The following is a 20,401-nucleotide window of genomic DNA, read 5'->3' as shown; positions in this document are numbered from 1 at the left end:
GTGTCTCTCTGTCTCTGTCTCTCTCTGTCTCTTTCTGTCTCTCTCTCTGCCTCTGTCTCTCTGTCTCTGTCTCTCTCTCTCTGCAGTATGTGTTTAAATTTGAACCTTTGGGGTCGAATTTTGAGACTGTCCCCATGCCATATCTGGTGCCATAGATGACCTCAGTTTCTCTGGGTCCCGAGCCGTGTGAATCAAGTTAATCACTTCCCCACCCACGCCACAGGGTCTCACGGTTCCCTGCCAGCAGATTCTAGACGCACTAAGATTCTGGTCCAAACAGGCCCGGAACAGTGTAACCCTGAGCACTGATTGGCTCTCCTTGGTTCCTCGTTGGCTCCTCCCCTCATCCCTGGTTTTGCCTAAGAGCCCTGTGCAGCCTCACTGGCTCTGGGTAGGCGCTCTGGTGCTCACCGAGGTAGCTTCCTCGGGTGCACCGATCTTTATGATTGAGCCCTTGGAGCAGCAAGATTGTTAATCTTGGTTGCTCCTTTGGCCTGTCTATCCCTTACCTTACTATTGCATATGAACTTTTCTTCGTTCTGAACATCGATTGTCGTCGGCGTCGTGGAGATCGTCGTGGTGCTCCGGTGGTGGTCTTCGTCCGCTTAGAATAGTGTAGTTAGTTAGGGGCCTTCAAAGAAGAAAGAAGAAGCGATTGGCGCGGTGATGCTGGAGGTGTCAGTTACTATGCTAGAGTAGGGTAGTGAAACAATACCAGCCAAACCTTTCCGGGGGGCGCAGGTTGCCCACAGGAGGTCGACTTGCCGGCGCTGTCCTTCGCGCCGAGCTCCCTCCGTCCTTCGTTGCGGCGCGCAGCGCAGAGCAGCGCACTGACTGCCGCGGGCTCCGCTGGGCGATTGCAGCCGAGTCCGTTTCTCGTCTAGCTGCCGCCGCGGCGACCTGCCTGGTCTTCCTCCCGGACGCTAGCGGTAAGTTGGAGCCCCCGGGCGGCATTGCTAGCTGAGACCCTAATGGCTTGTGCAGAGGATGAGGTAGGGGAGCATAGACAGGTCCCAACGGTAGCAGCATGCAGGACCGCACTGGTTCGGGAGGATGGTTGGAGCGACTCAGAGCACTCAGATGGCGGGGAGGCTGGGGTCTCTGGAAGAGACAACGTAGGTTTTACTAAAGGAGCATTGGGAGGTTGGAGGACCTGACAGGAGATGTAAGCGCTAGAGGGAGGCAAGGATCTAGGGACCCTCGCGCTCAGGGAAAGCTGTGAGAGTAAGACTGGGGTGGGGTCTCTACAAGTAAGGGGAGGGGGAGGAGACCAGGGAGGGTGGGAAGGAGGAGGAGTAAAACTCAACTCGGGTTTCTCTGGTCGAGGGGTTGGGCTGAGAAAGGTGCAATCGAGTAGGGGGATGCAAACTGTTCACCTTATTTAGAAATCAACTGGAGCCGAGTGGGATGGGGGCTGAGGGCTAGAAGTAATGGGAGCCGGGGTTGGAGGTCGGGGCGGGGGGTGGCAAATGATCTCTATTATGTTCTCATTGAAACCGACCCTCATTTCACACGTTAACTCTGGGAGATAACACACTGCGGATCTGTGTCTTGGTCTAACAACTGCTGGCTGAATTTGAACAGCGTTGCTGATGGTCACGTAAGTTTAAGAGGATAGTATAAGGGTATCCAGCGAGGCTTTTATTACTTTACCTAAGTCATTTGGCCATAGTTTTATATTTTGAAAAGAATTGTGGAAAAGCCTCCAACACTGCCTCTTATCCAGATCTCTTTGCTCAGCTTAACCCCATACCATGGAATTGCTAAACATAAACAGGTTGCTGGTTCCTGGTGCGACATAAAGTTCGTCATTGCAAAACATGTCTGTGTGTCTGTTTCTTTTCTGCGCGCCGATCCCTTTGCGTCTTGCTTCCTATTAGATGCTAGTAGGAGACTAGGTGACAAACAGTCTGCATTATGTTCGAGACCCCTTATTTTAAGTGACAGAGCCCCTTCAACAAATACAGAAGGTGACATTCAGCAGTTAGAGGATATTTAATTTAGTTCAGAATCACTGCCAGTACCTGGCAGGTTCTTCATTAATATTTACCAGTGTAAGTCCCATTCAAGGAAGCTTTTAACATATATGCCCCTTACCATATACCTTCTCAATAGGCTAAGCAGGGAAAATGTCCATTGGGGAGAAATGGGATTGAACTCAAATGTTGTGGGGGGGGGGAAGGGGGAGAAAATGTTGCGCAGTGAGTAATTTCTGCACTCCCAGTTTGTTGCAGACAATCATGACCTCACATAAACAGTGGTTGAAAAAAAGATGTGGTATCAAGACAGACTTTAAATTTTTCATTAAGAATTACATATATATGACATACATACATACATACATATATGTGTATATAAAATCATACACTCTGACAAACAAAACATTAATGCAGCATACATAAACTGTCACCTGAAGTTCACTGCGCAATGACAATGAAAATGGGCAATTAACATGCACCACAGAAAATTATTTCCTCATTTATTTTGCAACATCTCTCTCATACACACACACACACACACACACACACACACACACTACTGCCCTTTAGGAGGAATATAATTTTGGGCATCTTTCTTTTGGGAAATCATCTACAACTCCCTACCCCACCCTATAGGTAGGCGCTTTTTTTTCTGCCTATACTTTGAGGAGGTAGACCATAGGGTATTTAATTATGTTTTCCATTCACTTAATTTGTTCTTCTGGTCCTCTTGGGAACTGAAAAAATATATTTGTTCTGTGCACATCATTTCTCTCCTAATAGCACCTATCATCTGCTGCAGCAAGCCCAACCCAAGCCCTGCATGTCGGAAGGTGGATAAGGCTGTGATTGCAGTGGCCAGGTAGGATTGGGGTGCTTACACCAACAATGACAGGAGTTTTCGATCCCACCATAGAGACAGGGAGGCCTGTTAACCCTTTCTCTGTTGTCTTTTGGGGATTTTTTTTTCTGCCATGTAGAGTTGTCATGGATGACAGTGATGACTTTTTCAGGTAATAACACGACAGGCTTTGGTGCAGTATGAATTCACAGGAAAAAGAAGAGCGTGAGACCTGATATTTTTGAGAACCTCCTGGATGCCAGGCAGGGATTCAAGAGTACTGAATATATATTTTATTTCATAAAATCTTCATAGCATCGTTATGAATAGGAAAATCGTATGTCAAATGTTATTGATACCAACCAATTTTCTCCCCAATTTCCAAAGATTCTCTCATAGATTAAGGCAAAGAAACACAAGGTGCTTCTTTGTGCTCACATGGTTACCTGAGAAGAATGTATCTATTCTCCAGCAACAGAAATAAAAACTGAAGGGCTGCAGTCAAGGACTAGCTGAGCATGTCCAAGACAGTACGTTTGATCTCCAGCATTGCAAAAACAATTCCCTAATTTTAAGCTCCATACCTGTGACAATGTGCTCCTAATCTACTAAGGATTTAAAAAATATGAGCACTGACACCACAGAAGACGGTACATTTCCCCTCTAAAAAATAAACTCTAAATTTCTGTTAGGTTTGCAGTATTCTCAATATTGTTTGGAATTTAACTGTTTAGGAATATTTCTTAATTTGGCTGATAAACACCCAAACCTCAATAATAGTCTGAAAACTGAATGATTCCTCAGCGTCTTCCTGTTTTATTTTTGTTCCTCCAAATAAAGGAAGAACAAAACAATCATAATTTAGGGTAAATATTGTCAACACCCAACATGAAGTGTCTTCAGCTGCTCTTAAATTGTTCCAAGCCTGAGACTGAAGGCTGCAAAACAGTAATAATTAAGTTCCAGGATCTAATGGCTCCATAGTCTCCAGACTATTTGGTTAGTATCACTAACACGTGTCTTATCACTTCACTTACATAACAGTGGAATTCTTCAGGAAACAAGGGTATATAACACTTGTGTTGATATTATTTTAGTAGAGCATCCTTGAAAGCTTAATGTCTAATGAAATAAATGCTTATTTAGTTCATTAACTTAGGTAGCCATAAGCCAACTGTGAAAACTTGACTACATTGGGGTCAATAAGATATTATTGTAATATAATAACACATAGCAATATAATATATAGTGGTGTAATAAATTAACCTTACTTGTTCACTGTGAAACATTATAACATACTTTGATTTTTTAAATTATTTTGCAAATCGGTATTTTATATTATCATTTGTCATCAGTAAAAAACAGCTATGTTACTTTTCTGTGTATTGTACTGTTGAATCTCAGGAGAAAATCACCAATCATCAGTCTAACGAATTATAATCTGTCACTGCATTCAACCAAATATTTTAAGATTTCTCTAAATACAGAGAAAAAACTGCAGAACATCCTAGTAATGTCCACTTCACACACTCAGCATTGCAACCAACTGAGAATGTAAGGTGCACCATCATTTAACCGGCCACTATTAGGTATTTTAATGCACAATTATAATAGTATGAGCAGGATTTCAAATAAGATGTACAAGTTCTGGAATGCTGAGTTTGTATCCTGCTACCCAGCACCTACCTCTGCTTTATCTTTCTGCTGATTCCTCTTTCCAGTTATGGTTAAGACTGTACCATCTACACTGTCCTAAAGACACAAGTTATAGCACACGTATACATCTAGCTGCCATTTAGTATTATAGTTAAAGTTACCCTGATTCATACATGGTCTAATTTGAAAAAAACTAGAAAAATCTTTTGACCCACAAACTGCCTTTATGGCCCTTTGCATCAATTGAAATCCTACATTCAGGAATATTTTTCTTTACTTTTAGTAGTATCCTCTTTTAGCCACACATGTCTACTTAATGGGCTAACAATGTTATTGCCTATTAATGAAGCATAACTGTACCATAGTTATCAGAAGGCTTTGAGAACTGCACTATCTCACACAACACCATATATTGGTGTGTTAAATTTCATACAAAAGTGTATCCTCATGCATTCCTAAATATACATCTCCTAACATCAGGAAACACTGAAGATGTATAGATGGTCAGCCATTTCATTTGCCCCAAGTTTCTAAACATTCTCAGGATGGTAAGTAGAAGATATTTTCTGGGGTATAAGAAAGGGAGTACGTTTCTGATCAAAGCAGTGAATAAATGAGAAAAAGAGACTTAATTGAAGTCTCCCAGGAGGTAACATCAATTATTGTGATAGGTAGTTTGCCAAGCCTTAGAGGAAAGAGTGTGAGTAGTGCATTTGGCCTTCAACAGAAGATGAGACAGTTGGACTGGCAGTGCAGCAGAGATCCAAGATGTATTATTTAGTAATGACAGGCTTTCGGGTGCATATATTGAAAAACCTGAAAACAACTCAATAGTATGAAGCTGTGTCAACTAATGTCCAGACAAAAATATCAGTGGATTAAATAGCTACAGTGGCCATGTTGTTTCATTTTCATGAAAACATATTTCTTCTTTAATGTCATTAGTAAAATGCCTTTGACTAAATGTCTTGTGTTCACATCTTTTTTAAAGTTCATTTTAAACTCACATATTTTATACCAGGAATCAAGACTCATTCAATGTTTTTTTTTTTTTTTTATGTACAGCTCCCTACATTCAAATCAAGAAGATTTGATCAAGTTAGCAAGTAGTTACTCTTAAGAACATAATAAAGGATGATGATAATAGTATTCATGATTCATTGAAAATTGCTGCATACTATATAATACACATGTATAACAGGTTTATATATGTTTTCTCATTTAAGCCTCACAACTATCCCACGAGAAGGTAATAGTATTATCCAGGGTTTGAATATTGGAAAACTGAGGCATGGAAGCAGGTGAAATAATCTACTCAACTGTAATGAACAATCTCAGGCATGAAAGCAGGCACTCTTGAATATAGTGGTCATGTTATTACACATTAAAGTCTCTTGTTTATGTTAGGCATTGTTTTATAGTATTAGCCCTAGACTTAGAACAGGTGGATATGGATATGGAGATACTGACAATCTCCCTTAACAATTGTCAAGACAATAAAATGGGAATATAACATTTCAAGTAGATTTAGCCATCCACTAAAAAAAAAAAAAAAAAAAAAATCAAATAATTTAGAAACATTGATTCTAGCAGAGTGGGAGGCAAGCAGCTGAGTGAAAGGTTGTTATGAAGCATGGGGTCTTAATATCAGCATTCATGAGCAAGGTGATTTTCATTTTGAAGCCTACCTAGGCTACATAGCAAGACCCTTATTCAAAAATAATAAGTCTTGTCTCAAAAAGGGAAAGAAGAAAAGCAAAGGCCATGGGAGTTACAGATTTGAACACAAACAATGAAATGAGATCAGGGAAATAGCATATAGAGTGATAAGACAAGCACACAGGCTGCTACAGTTAAGTATGCTCAGTTCTATATAGTGTGTATTGATGTCATTGCAACATAGACCAATCATATTTGCTCATTTTTAGAAAGCTAGAACTTGTGAGTCAAGCAGGAAAACTGAAGTTCTGGAAGTGGATAACTAGAATAACAGAAAGCTGCTAGAGTTATTGGAGAAACATTAGAAAATAGGGAACAACTGTGGTATGAAGCTCACCCTAGCAAACATTCCTCAGGCCTGTGTGGCCTTCCAGGTCTGTCTCATACTCTATCGCCTGCAGCAAGCTTTTGACAACTGGCACTTATCTATAAGGAAGGCCTTGTCTAAAATCTGTATTCAATTAGGAAATTTAAATTAATTGTGCTGCCAAACATAGGAACTTAATGTTTTGTACCTCTAAGAACTCAAGCATTTAGCACAATTACTTCCCTGGACATAGTTTCAGACAATTAAAAATTTACAAATCTTAACTTAGATTAGCTAAAGTTTAGTCCTAAAGTAGTTTTATTTTTAATTTCACAGTGACATATACACATGCCGAGTGCGAGCACACGCGCGCGCGTGTGTGTTTGACTATTTGGTTGACTAATCTCTAGGTGGTACACATTTGCTAATATGTAGGACCATATTAATATGTATTAACGTGCTTAATATGTAGTTCTATTCCATAACTTACTATTATTTGAACTTTAACCAGTTAACTCAATGATCCACATTATTATTGTGATGTGGGTTGATGGGCAAGTCTAATTGTCTCTTTTTTCTAATTATAGGATATCAGAAGTTACTATTCTTAAATTGCTTACAGTGATAAGATCATGAATGTGTAGGTTTCATAATTTTAAACATTTAATGTTAACTTTATGATTTATACTGTGTTTGTACATCATTCTGGTTTTTGATTAGTCATTGACTCCTGGAAGCTTAATAGGTCCATATCTTCTACTTTCACATATGATGGAAAAGAACTTGAGGAAATTTGATGCTTTTATTCTTGTGTGAAATAAATCCACAGGAGCTGGCACTATCTAGCAATATTTTCAGACCTATGTTTAAAGGAGCAAAAATGAATGGGTTTATTGATAGACTTATTTATTTATCCTTTTATCACATATTTACTTTAAAATCATTGCAAAGAATGTATAAAATAATTATGCAGTAAATGATTATTCGTTGATACCATAATTCTTGCTCTTCCAGATCTTATTTAAGTAGCCAGTATATTAGATTCATTAGGTGGGAGGATTAGTTCCCTCCTTTCATTGGTTAACAATCTATCTCAATTTTTAAAATACATCTATTACTGAACCTCAACCTATTTTCTAAATTTTATTTAATTAAATCTATAAAATGTACTCTCCATATGCAGCAAATATATATTCCAAATGAGTCAACTATAAGATGAATAAACTCTAAGGATAATGGAATTTCATCAAGTATTATTTTAAGGTCTTGGTGTATCTACAATGCTATTTTAGATGATAGATTGACAGAAGCTAACATACATGTTATATAAAACTTCCCCAAGGAAACTAATATTCTATTTCCCCCTCAGAATAAATGAGAGGGAAATGGAACTGACCCATTTTCCTCAGATCTACCACTCTTTTTCTCATTCCCATTCTGATTGTAGACTCTTATTGCCAGTTCTTTAACTAAAACTGCCAAAAAAATCTCCATTCCAAATGTGAGCTGAACACATACTCCACTTTGATCATAATGCACAAATAATGCAGAGAAGTTAAAGGGTTAATAGCAATAGAATGACTAACTAGTTGTGAAATGCCAAAATAATTAAAGTGAGTGCCAGGTACGTTGTGAAGTAATGAGCCTCCGGTAAGGTAGGACTTCGGCAATGACAGCAGACAAGTTCTCATGCTTAGTTCAGTGGGAATTGTACAGTTTTACCATAAAGAGTGGAGAAGAAATCTATTTTGCTGACTATAAAGCCAAGAAGCAAAAACCAGGCATGGTGGTGTGTGTCTGTACTCACAAGGTTGAGGCACGACGGTAGTGCACTGGAGGCCAGCCTGTGTTACAAATCAAATTGTTATGAAGTACATAGCAAGATCCTCTCTCACATCAAGCACAAATAGAGTAAGAAATAATGCTTAAAATGCAAATGTTTTACAATTTTATATATACAATGTAGAAAAAACCACCGAGTGAAGTAAAAGATCATCTAATTTCATACATAAAATCATCAAATTTTCCATTTGAATTTTAAAGAAACTAGACATTGTACTTATTACCTGGCACTTAGCATATGGTGTTTTATTTTATTTTTGTTCATTGATTTTAACTTAATAGTTTAGAGTTCAGTGCTCCTATTTGCCAGTCATGATATCAAAGGTTTTATAAGCATTGTCTTGGATTTTAAGTTGAGTACTAGCTATCTATTTTATCAGGTCATATATTCACAGATAAAGTTTTTATTCACATTTATATGCATAGGTCATTATATAGTTTACTTGAATATGTTTTGTCTGAGTAATATTAAAAATTACAGGCACTATGGAAAAGGTTTTAAGCTGCAAAGTTAAGAGTTAAGTGACCAGAGTTCTAGTCTTTTCTGCACTCTGTATCTTTTGCTGTTTAAAGAGTAAAGCCTGGACAGGTCAGTAGTAGAGCACTTAGCGAGCACACATCAGAGTCTTTGGTTGAGTCTCCAGTACTGGAAGAAAAAAAAGAGGGGATAAACTGAGTGCTTATTAATGTCCTCTCAAATACTATAAATTTAAGAAAAACTTCAGTTCTGAAAAATGAGTTCAAATAATAATAATGGGGAGATAATAATTTTTTCCATATCACGAAATAACAGCTATGATTCCTTAACAACACAAGAAATTGTTATACAAGCAAAAATCAGTCCTCTGGTCTCGAACCTGTAATTGTCCCATTCACTCCAGTTCTACATTTGAAATCATTCATCTTTTAAGGGTAACTAAGTGGAAATGTCTCTTGTTTTTCTTTTATTGCTGGAAGGGAACATAAGTGATTCTTACTAAGCAAAACCAAAACTAACATAAATATGGCTTGTGATCTAAATTAAATGGTAGTGCAGCTCCAAAACTTACAAAAGGGAATTATTTAATGACATCAAGAACCATAAAGGTATACTTTACTGTTAACATAGTATATCACTTACCAAATTCCTTAAGCTATATAAATGTTACTTGAGGAATAATTAATATTTTTTCAGTAGAATTTATAACTAATATCCATGGCTGGGTGTGATGACCTCAGTCTGTAGGCCCAGAAATTGAGAAGGGGAGCCAAGAGGATCAGAAGTTTCAGGGTCATATTTGACTATATAGTGTGTTCAATAGCTTAGGTTGCATGAGACTATGTCAACACACACATATGCACATACACAAATTCTAGCCATTTTTATTTGTGTATATAACATGATTATACCTCAGGAAGAGAAATTGATGGCTTTAAAAACCTTTTTGAGTTTTGGAAATGTCTTATAAACACACAGAAGTCAAAAAGGTGAAAGTTAAATGAACCAAAAGCTTCACACAAAGTTATTTCTAACAACAGCACAATTTCAGGGATTCATATTGTCAGCCTGTGAACATAGATAATTGTTACCCACAGTAAAAACAAAGTTGGAGCTATTTTTCATTTCTTCATTTTTACTAGGTATTACCTAATGGTTACATTTATGATACTCTTCCTAATATCTATTTATATTAAATGTATGTTATGTATATGCACATATACACACATACAATTATGTTTTGTTGACAGGGACTCACTGTGCAGGTCTACCTCTTACTCTGTAGACTAAGCAGGCCTCAAATTCATGATTCCCCTAACATTCACTCCAGAATGTTGGGATTGTATATGTGTACCACCACACCTAGCATATTTCAAGTTCTTTCTATTTCTTGCAATTTAAAAAATTCTATTATAGGGTTAAATTTCAGCTAAAGATTCATCCTTACATTCTAGACTGTACTTCCCTCTTTCATTTAACTGATTTTCTAACAAAAGCAACACAATGCTCAAAGTGCTTAAAATATAATCACATAACACCCTTATTAGTGGTAGGTCTGCTTTTTACATAATAATAGCATCCACATCTGGTCATATAGCTCCTATATGTGCTCTTATTTTATTTTCAACTGAACTACAAATTAATTAGGGCCCATATTTTAGCATCACTTATGCAAATGAGACACCTAATAGTAAATATATTGAAATATTGTATTCGTGATCACGCACTTAATTGTACAACCAGGTTGAAACAATACCATGCTTTCTCATTTAAGATTACACAGGACTTCCAGTACTCCCTCTGCTTTCTATGTTATGGATAGTTTCACAGAAATCTTGGTATGTCCTTGGTAGTAGTGTTTGCCTAACGTGTGAGGCTCTTAGTTTTATCAACTGCATCATTAAAACAAAAGTTATATGGAGGTCTGTGTGTGTGTGTGTGTGTGTGTGTGTGTGTGTGTGTGTGAGAGAGAGAGAGAGAGAGAGAGAGAGAGAGAGAGAGAGAGAGAAACAGAGAGACAGAGAGACAGAGAGAGACAGAGACAGAGACAGAGAGACAGAGAAAGACAGAGAGACAGGCAGACAGGCAGACAGAGACAGAGGATAGAACTTAACTCTGGAATGATTAAAATGATAAATGTGTGTGTTTCTGCAGAAGAGTAGACATTCATTTAAATGTGGTCAAAGGTTATATAAACATAGTTGATTGATGAGCAATACGTCTTTGATGAAAACCTTAATAAAAACCAAATCACTTTCTGTAGAATAAATTGGGATACCAGCCATCCCATTGTACTTTAGCCAAGCAAGGTTTCTTGAAAGTCAATCAAACTCGGTTTGATTTCCTCTTCTAATTTTCCCAAAATTCTTCAACTTACTATGCTTTTTTTCTCTTACAACTATTAGCCCTACCTTGTTCATATATACTGTGATGTTCAAAGCACATGTAACAGAAGGTGCTTTCAATTTTTTACAATGTCACTTTCTACATTATTGTTGAATGATGCTATAATATATATATATATATATATATATATATATATATCACTGATTCTTAGATTTAAACCTTCCTTTCTTTCCAGAAAAAAAAACTAGTAAAAATCAAAATATCATATTATTTTGTTGCAAAATCACTTTCCAGTGGAGAATTCCCAATAAGAATTCACTAATATCTTGCTTAACATCAGTGTTGCTAACTTCCAGGCTAAAGTTGAACTTCATGACTAAAAATTGTCTGGTTCATTAAACATATTCTTAGATTTATATGGGACACATAGGTGATTAGTGTGTAAAGGCTTCAAAGGACAATGAAGGTCATGGGTACATGTACAACTAACTAGAGGCCATTATTACAATTCCGTGCAACCTTTTCTGACCCCCATATTAGAAGTTTTCTGCTTTTGTATTCAGAGTGCCTTTGAATCTTTGGGGGTGACTTTAGACACTAGAAAGAAGAGAAGGGAAGGGAAGGCCATTATAGTTTGTTCACAGCTCCTATCAAGGCTCCCTTTTGATCTCTAATTGCTTTCCCACGAAAACCATATCCAAATGGCATTTCATCATTTTTAATGAATCTAAAATCGTGCTATTTGTGTTCATGTAAAATCATTTCAAAGTAATCATTTAATTTTCCGTACTAAGATCTTAAACTTTGGCACCCAAGCCTCTTCTTGATCTGATTTAGGAATCATGCATATTTCTATCATCATCGATGGAGACTTACCTTTTGAAGCCTGACAGAAAATATAGCACCTGTACTTAGAGTCATATAACTGTCAAACACTAATTTGGTGTCCATTTCCTCCTTTGCTAAAATCACTACTATAAATTATATTGGTAGGCAACAAAAATAAGGACATTATACTGTAAAGAAGTATTAAATAGATGTCATGCATACATTAGGAAAGAGTACCAGCATGTAAGTAAATAATGTACATTTGATTCTGATATCATCAGCCATCTGATTATAAAGTAACTGTTAGTTTCCAATACCTAAAGGCTATTTATTTTTGCTAGGTTATTTTTAGTAATATTAACAAGGCACTTTATAATTTTCAAGGTATAGACAATGCTGTGAAAGTAACCATGAATTAAATACTAAACATTCTAAGAAAACAATAGAATTAAAGTATCCTCATATTTTAAGAATACTTACATATATGAATATTATACTAATATATGAAAATCCATATACTGCATATGGGCTTTTGAAAATAAAAACATTAAATATAATGTTCTTGTGTGTGTGAGAGAGAGAGAGAGACAGAGACATACAGAGAGACAGAGACACAGAGAGGGAGAGAGAAAGAGAAAGGGAGAGAGAAGGAAGAAAAAGAGAGGTGAGAGAGAACTAGAGAGCAAGTGAGTGTGAGAGCAAGAGATTTGTTGCGGACAGTGTCTGAGCATTCATTGAGGTCAGAGGATAACATTCTGCCATCAGTTCTCTCCTTCCACCTCTACGTAGGCTGAAGGGATTGGCCTCAGGTTAGCTGGACTGTGCTGCAGGTGCTTTATCCACAGAGACAACTTTCTGGCCACTACTATGTTTTAATGATGCCTAAAATAAGGTTAAGATACGGTTCTTGACTAATTTTTGGTAACATGGACAGATATTATTAGTGCTGAAGTCACAGAGATAATTCTAGTCTTTTAACTCTGAATTCTGGTTCTTTTCCCACATCGTTCACTGCCTCTTGAAGGCTGTGTGGCATAATAAGAGAAAGCTTTTAAAATTTTGACTACATCACACTGTCCTTGAGAATCACGTCATGCTTAATAAATTCAGAGTGAACAGAAAATACATTTGCATTCTTGGCTTCAAAAATTAGAAACTTTGTACAAATATGTGAATACCTTGAAGACAATGGCTTTTATTATTACTGACACGAGCATAGAAGACATAATTATGTTTGTGTTATATATCATGTGCATGCATATTCACAAAAGGAGGAAAAGCAGAGTAATTTTTGAGGCTTACATTAGACTGAGCAGTCGATTGGCCAGATACAGTTATTTATGTTAGCTTTGATTTCTAAATTTGAACAACTGACGTCTGAAACAGCTCAAGGCTGGATGCTTACCCTCGAAATTACATCTCTTAAAAATGTACAAACGCAAGCATGAGTCACTAGCTACAGAAGTCCATCTTTAATCCATTATGTCATTTTCATAAGGAAACAAACCAGTGACCTTCAGTCGTTTTAAAGACAATGACTCTGAGCAAAAGAGTAGGTGAAATATGCTATCATAACAAGAACAATCAATGAACTCAGGTAAAAAAATAGCTTTGTAAAATGAAATCTGTTGCATTCTATAACTATATTCCCATATATACATATATATGTATATTTTGTATATATATTTGTATATGGGGTGGGCTTGAAACTATATTGAAACATTTATTTCATGTATCATATTGATACAGGGAAATCATATCTCCTTTTGGGGTTCTTAGTCTCATTAATAAAACAATTAAGAATGGACTCAGATGAAAGCATAAAGTAAATTTTATTAGAATTTACAGAAAAATTCCAAGCTGGAAAGCCACAGAAGCTGCCCAAGGAGAGAGAATGGAGGAGCTAAGACAAAAAGACCATGCCCTTTAGGCTGGCATGCACATCCCACATGGCAAACAAATAGCCACATGGCAGGAAGGCTTCAAAGAAAAAAATGAGGAAGCCCAAAAGGTTGAATGGAAAGCCCCCAAGGAGACAGAAGGACCACAAAACAGAAATAGAGAGAATCTAATAAAGAGCCAAGTCATGCCGGGCGGTGGTGGCACACGCCTTTAATCCCAGCACTCGGGAGGCAGAGGCAGGCGGATCTCTCTGAGTTCGAGGCCAGCCTGAACTACCAAGTGAGTCCCAGGAAAGGCACAAAGCTACACATAGAAACCCTGTCTCGAAAAACAAAAAACAAAAAACAAAAAAACAAACAAACAAACAAACAAAAAAAAGAGCCAAGTCAGGATTCAAACTGTGAAGGCTGGGAGCACATTTTCCATGGCACCTTAAGTAACAAACAGCCCAGCAGTTCATAAATGTGTCAAATACTTATGCATAAAATGTACAATATCTGTTCAGACCCAACACTCTCCTCCAGGACTGAGTTAGAACACAAGACAGGAGGTAGACATCTTATGATGGCTTCTCCAAATCAAGAATGTGTGAATCCTTAAATACCTCAGTTCACTTCTAAAAGTGAGGGAACCACTATTTATTAGTTTCAATTTGATGGGAAAATCATGTAAGATGTTATATACTGGGCAGAGGTCTGTCATGTAAGGTTTTATTCTTGGAATCCAAGGTGGCAGCAGTGTTAGGACAATAATTTATCTCTGTGCCTTCTGCCAAGGTAAAGGACAAACACACAAAGTGGCAATAGAAATATCACATTGTTATTCTGCCAGTTGCTTTTAACAAAAGTACCTGTTTCATGCTGGGGAGATATTTGTTTAGAGGATAAATCACTTGTTACACAAATGTGAGGACCAGAGTTCAAAACCCAGCATCTATTTAAAAGTGCAAGTCTAATGGCCTGAGTTTGATTCCTGATCTCATGGTGGGAGGAGAGAAGCGACTCCTGAAAGTTGTCTGACTTCCACATGTGCACTGTGCCACATACCTGCCAATACACATACACTACACATACAAATAATGATGATGATGGTGGTTGTGGTGGTAGTGGTGGTCATGAAATTTAAATAACTTGAACAGCAAATCAGCCAGCAAATAGATTTCCCTTTGGTTTGTCAGATCTTATTGAACTTTTGACCACTGTTGCAAGTATCACTGACAGTCCATTCTATTGTCTTCTTGACAAGATACAGTAAGTTTAAAAGGCAATATCAGATGAGGATAGCAAAGACTGAGATTTTAAAGACTGCATGTAACATGAGGTGAAATCAAAGAAAATCTCAACTAACAACCCAACACAATAAAGCAGAAAAGTACCTTGGTGTTTAAATAACACTCAATGAAAGAGAACAAAATTGTTTGGAACAGTGTGGACAAAACAGAGAAAATCAGACCCTCTTTATGCTAGAATTTATATCAACTACACAGCTGACAGAAACCACAGTGTTAGCCGTCAAAACATGGTTTGGGGGACGATAAAGGTGCAGCAGGATAGAGATGTTTTGTACCTTCATGGAGATGCCTGCCACACAGATATAAGCACTTCCCCAAACTACTGAACTACTGACTAAACCACTTTCAGAATGAGTACATTTTATGACATATTAATCATACTTCTTTAAAGATTCCTTGAAAACCCAAATAAGCAGGGAAAGTATGCCTGCAGTCTCTCTGTGGCCTCTCTTTGATCCAAAATGAAGGGCGTGTCCTTCTTCTTCGGTGACTATGATAATCTGCAAACGCACAAAGAAGCACATTCAGCTCTTTTGTGACGCTAGCACCCACCTGCTCAGGTCTCCGCATTGGCATTTTCATGATGTCTTCAGTAGGCATTGCATTTGAAAAACCTGCTTTTTCACTATTACTTCAACTGAGATTCCATTTAGTCTTCACTGCCTTCTCAGGCATTTTAAAAGACAATTTTAAATGAAATTACATTTTTATAATAGCTTTATAAGAGTAGGCTAGGAACAAAACAGCAACAATTTGTGAAATGCTGAGTCAAATCTTTTAAATTATCACAGAATCATCCTCTATGTCACTTCATAAATCAATTATAAGTCGTGTCAAAAGTAATAATGCCATAATTTGGGAAACTTTAAAATGTGCACTTTAAAACATGTATTTGTATTAATATATTTAAATATATATTATATATACTGTATAAAGTACAGTGATTCTCAGGGCAATCTTGCTATCTTGAGTCACTGCCCCACAAAAAATTAGAGAAATCAAACTTATTGTGGAAATTTAAAATTGTAATAGTTCAATAAGGTAAGGAGAAATCAAAGACTTGAGCTGATAATATACACATCATAAAATGTAGGTGAAATTCATAGTTAGCTGATGGGGAAAAGATATGTTGAGAGACTAAAATATTACCATAAAGATGGATGTGAGCCATGAGAGACAGACACATGAAAATTGCCATAAATTTGAAGCCAGCCTGGGCTACATAATTCCATTAAAAAAATAACAAAGAAAAGAAAAAGAAAATTTCATGATTAGACTGGAAGGACACACTCAGAAAAGAATTAACTTTAGTGAAGGAAGTCCTCTGTTTTTCAGAATTAGCATTTTAAAAATCTACCCTAAAACATTAGACAGGTCAGAAAATATTTTTACTTGCAAGTTTCAGAGAATTAAAAAAACCTACAACATTAGATTTTTTTTTCCTGGAGGAACAGAAATGCTTCATTATAAGATGCCTCAATCTTCTCCTGTGAGGGAAAACCTGGAATAAACAAATCCTAAAGATGATTATTACAGCTCACATTGTTCTGGCTGCAATACTCGTATCCGACCACTAGGGGGCCGCAATTCCATTTGCTGCAGTTCCGTGGCCAAAACCAGTTTTATTCCCTCCATGGGTACTGTAAAATTAGGCAAAATTAATTTAAATAACAGTTGCAACAGGTAGAGTAGACTACTACCGTGTAGTGAGATATGCTTTGTTGCAATGCGACCTATACTCGATAATGGCGTTGAAAAGTGCGTCTTTACTAAGCACAGACTCTAACCTCTAGTTGAAAATAACTGGTAGATTTTGGATCTCTGCCTCATGAAATGTGTTAGGGAGAATAAGCTTTATGCATCTTTCCCCCAAAGAAATTGATTTACATATTATAAGTATTTTGAAGTTTCCATAAAACAGAATCTTAATTTTGAACATTTATTCTCATAGTCATTGCAATGTATCTTTGCAATTAACTTCTCGAAGTGACAAAAGGTGCTCATACAGAATTATAAATATTAAATGTATTTGTAAATATAATTTAGATAAGAAGAGAAATTTATTTTTATCTAGGTTGTTTGTCTCCTATTTGAACTCACAACTGTCATAAAGAATCAGAAGTAGAGTAAGTTATTGGTAAAATACATTATTTTTTGGATACTGGAAATATAATCACATCAAATTATTTAAATTGTGACTTTAAAAGTCACCATATACATATTTTATATTATTCATGTCAAGTTCTGTTGATAGGTCTGAGCTGATTAATTATTTTAATAATCTTAAATTTTAGAATGATGTTTTCTATATATTTTTCATAATTCTAATAGCGTCTACTTTGCTCCATTTTACTTGGCTGATCAGAAATATTTACTTTGTATTTTAGGAAAATACCTATGTTTGAAACATCTTGGTCATGTTTGTAGTGTTTAGAGAATTTTTTCCTGTTTAAAGTAAGAAATTAGCATTATTAAAAGTTTGTCCTAGTACAAGAAAATGTACCTAATATTTGTTTTGACTTTGATTTTGCATTCTAAAATAAATGGGCACAAAATTGATGCTGTTATGATAATGGACATTTAAATGATGATGGTCAAGTGTTATTTTCTTTCCCAGAGGCTATCGTCTTAGGACCTATGGATCAAGTACTATTTAACTGTAGCTCTGTAAATTGTCTTATGTGAAATCATGGTTCAACTTAACATTTGATGTAGAATTTTGCTGATTTATTTATAATACCAAATTGACATAGGATTTCCTCTTTAGTAGAAAGACAAACAGTGGTGCACCTGCTGTACTGATGCTTCATTTGGAAAACTTGGATTTAAGATTTTCATGTGGAGTTTGTGGATAGTATTCCTATTATTTTTCAGTCAGGTCAGGCCTTACCAATGAAAATTGCAGAGATACCTTGACTAAGACCTTACTTATAGAGTTCTTATTATGCTTTTTTCTTCATGTTTAATTTCAGGGTTCTCAACCAATACCTGCAAGCATAGGCCAAAGAACACTGTCTTCCCAAATTAATTGTAAGTATACCCATAAGCATGCCTTGCGATTCTTATTTTGAATTAATATTTAACCATTATATATACGTGAATACAATTATTTTGAAAACTTAAGCCTGTCCACAAAATACTAAGACATAAACCATTAGTGGCTTACTGCATATGAAAAAAATTATCTAACTGATTAAAAACCATTTTAATGCAAACTAAAGCAATTATGCTTTTATCAAATTATTTTTTATCAAAAATAAAAAGTTATGTGTAATGCAGACACCCTTACCAGTTTGCAAACCAATATCTCAACTTTGTGGTAAGAAAATATAAAATCAGATTTTATGTTGGGAAAATTTGGTCAATGATGAAACATTGTGATCTCTTGATTTCCTCCTATAGTGACAAACTCATAGTTGTGATTTGGAATAAGGAAATCAGGCTATCATTTCCTGGTGGTAAATTTAGAAAGCAAAGCTCTTTAAATATTCTTGATAAATGAGGTTGATAGAGTACTTGACCGAGTAGTGGAAGATGATAGAGTACTTGACCAAGTAGTGGAAGAAACTGGGTTCCATCCCCAGCACCAAAATAAAAGAGTTATCATCATCAATAACAACTTCTCAGGCCAAGTATAAAGAAGGTAAGGATCTTTGTTTTCAGTCACAATTCTGAAAAGCAGTAAAGACAAACTATCAATCATTGAAGATGAAAAGCAGAGAATGGAAGCTGGTCTTGTTGGCACACACCTTTAATCCCAGCACTCTGGAGGAAGAGGCAGGTGGATCACTTAGTTCGAGGCCAGCCTGGTCTACAGAGTGAGTTCCAGGACAGCCAGGTCTACATAGAGAAACCCTGTCTCAAAAATAAAAAGAAAAAGGAAAAGAAAATTAAAGTAAAGGAGGAATGAAGGAAGGAAGGAAGGAATGAAGGAAGGAAGGAAGGAAGAAAGAAAGAAAGAAAGAAAAAGAAAAGCATGATTATGTTCTCTGTTAAATTTCTCACTGTCATATTTATGCAGTTACTACCATAAAATGAATTGACAATTGTAGTTTTGGAAGAATAATTGATTATTGCAGAATCTAATTTATTACTATAGGGATATTTCAATGTGTACTTTTAGTAGAATGTTAATATACAATTATATATAATAATAATCAGTGCAAAAATAAAGTGAAAGATGTAAGCCTAAATTTCAAGATATTCAGAAGGAAATATGGTTGGGAATGGGACTGTCTGCTACACACATAATTGATGATTTAAAAAAATGAAAGAAGAAATCAGTGAGTTTTTCAACAAGGTGGATATATCAAAATGGCTATATTAAAATTTACCTGTGGTCATAACAACCAACATCACACTGTCCTGCCAGGTTATTAAGCACATCCTAATTTAATGTGATGGCAAACATAACACTTCCTGTATTTAACATGTATTTAAGGGGTTCTGTTTTTCTCTCTAGCTTTCCATGTGATGGAAAAAAATGAATCCTTAGATGAAATTTTAGAAAGTATAAAGTAATGGCTTGCCTCAGCACAGGTCAGTTCTCACACACACACAGAGGAGGGGTTGGTACCAAGACTGAAACCTTCACAGGCTCTATTGGACATATCTTCTTTTCAGAAAGGAAGGACAATTCTCCCCATTTTTGAGCCATTCTTTTGTCAATTCTACCAAATTGCATGTAACTTTATAAATATTTTTAAAAGATACAGATTTGTAAATATTTAATATATTTAATATTCTGCTAATTTGATTTTGAATTGTAAATGTCAAGTGTTCTGTTTGGGGTTTTATGTTTTATTATACTTTCTTAAAAAGGGAAAATTGTACATTTAGACTGTTTTTATGAGTAAACCTAATGTATTGAAAACAATTTTTCTTAAAAAAAAAATGTACAAAGTATAAAATTGTGAAGTGCCCCAACAGGAGGAATCTCACTGTAAGTTTATGAAGATCAAAGCATGCCGCAGGTCTTTTCACTGTGTTGGTGAAATAGGTTAACATGGATGTGCAGGTAAGTTTATACGGTATCCACACAAGGTCATCTCATGCTGACCAAGGTCAGTCTTATCACAATACGAAGTCAGCCTTCCGCCTTTGCTCCCACTCTTTCAGTACTATTCTGCCTTTGGTAAAACATCTCTCTACCTCTATATGGCAAGTATCCTCTACCCCACAGTGAGTGTTTCCTAGATCTCTCCCTGGCCTG

General features: G+C 36.3%; 1 protein-coding gene across 2 annotated transcripts in view; it reads left to right on the top strand.

Annotated features, from left to right (window-relative positions):
• The first annotated feature begins 384 nt into the window (after positions 1-384).
• Positions 385-20,401, top strand: part of Htr2c (5-hydroxytryptamine receptor 2C) — a 229,179-nt gene continuing 209,162 nt past the window's right edge. For both annotated transcript variants that reach the window (XM_076561713.1, XM_006989970.4), the window contains exons 1-2: positions 385-929; positions 18,162-18,219. The gene's annotated coding sequence lies outside the window, so the exon portion shown is untranslated. The remainder of the gene's footprint in view (positions 930-18,161; positions 18,220-20,401) is intronic.

This window comes from Peromyscus maniculatus, chromosome X, assembly GCF_049852395.1.
Source record: "Peromyscus maniculatus bairdii isolate BWxNUB_F1_BW_parent chromosome X, HU_Pman_BW_mat_3.1, whole genome shotgun sequence".
Classification (NCBI taxonomy): Eukaryota; Metazoa; Chordata; class Mammalia; order Rodentia; family Cricetidae; genus Peromyscus; species Peromyscus maniculatus.
This window is presented reverse-complemented; position numbering and strand designations above follow the sequence as displayed.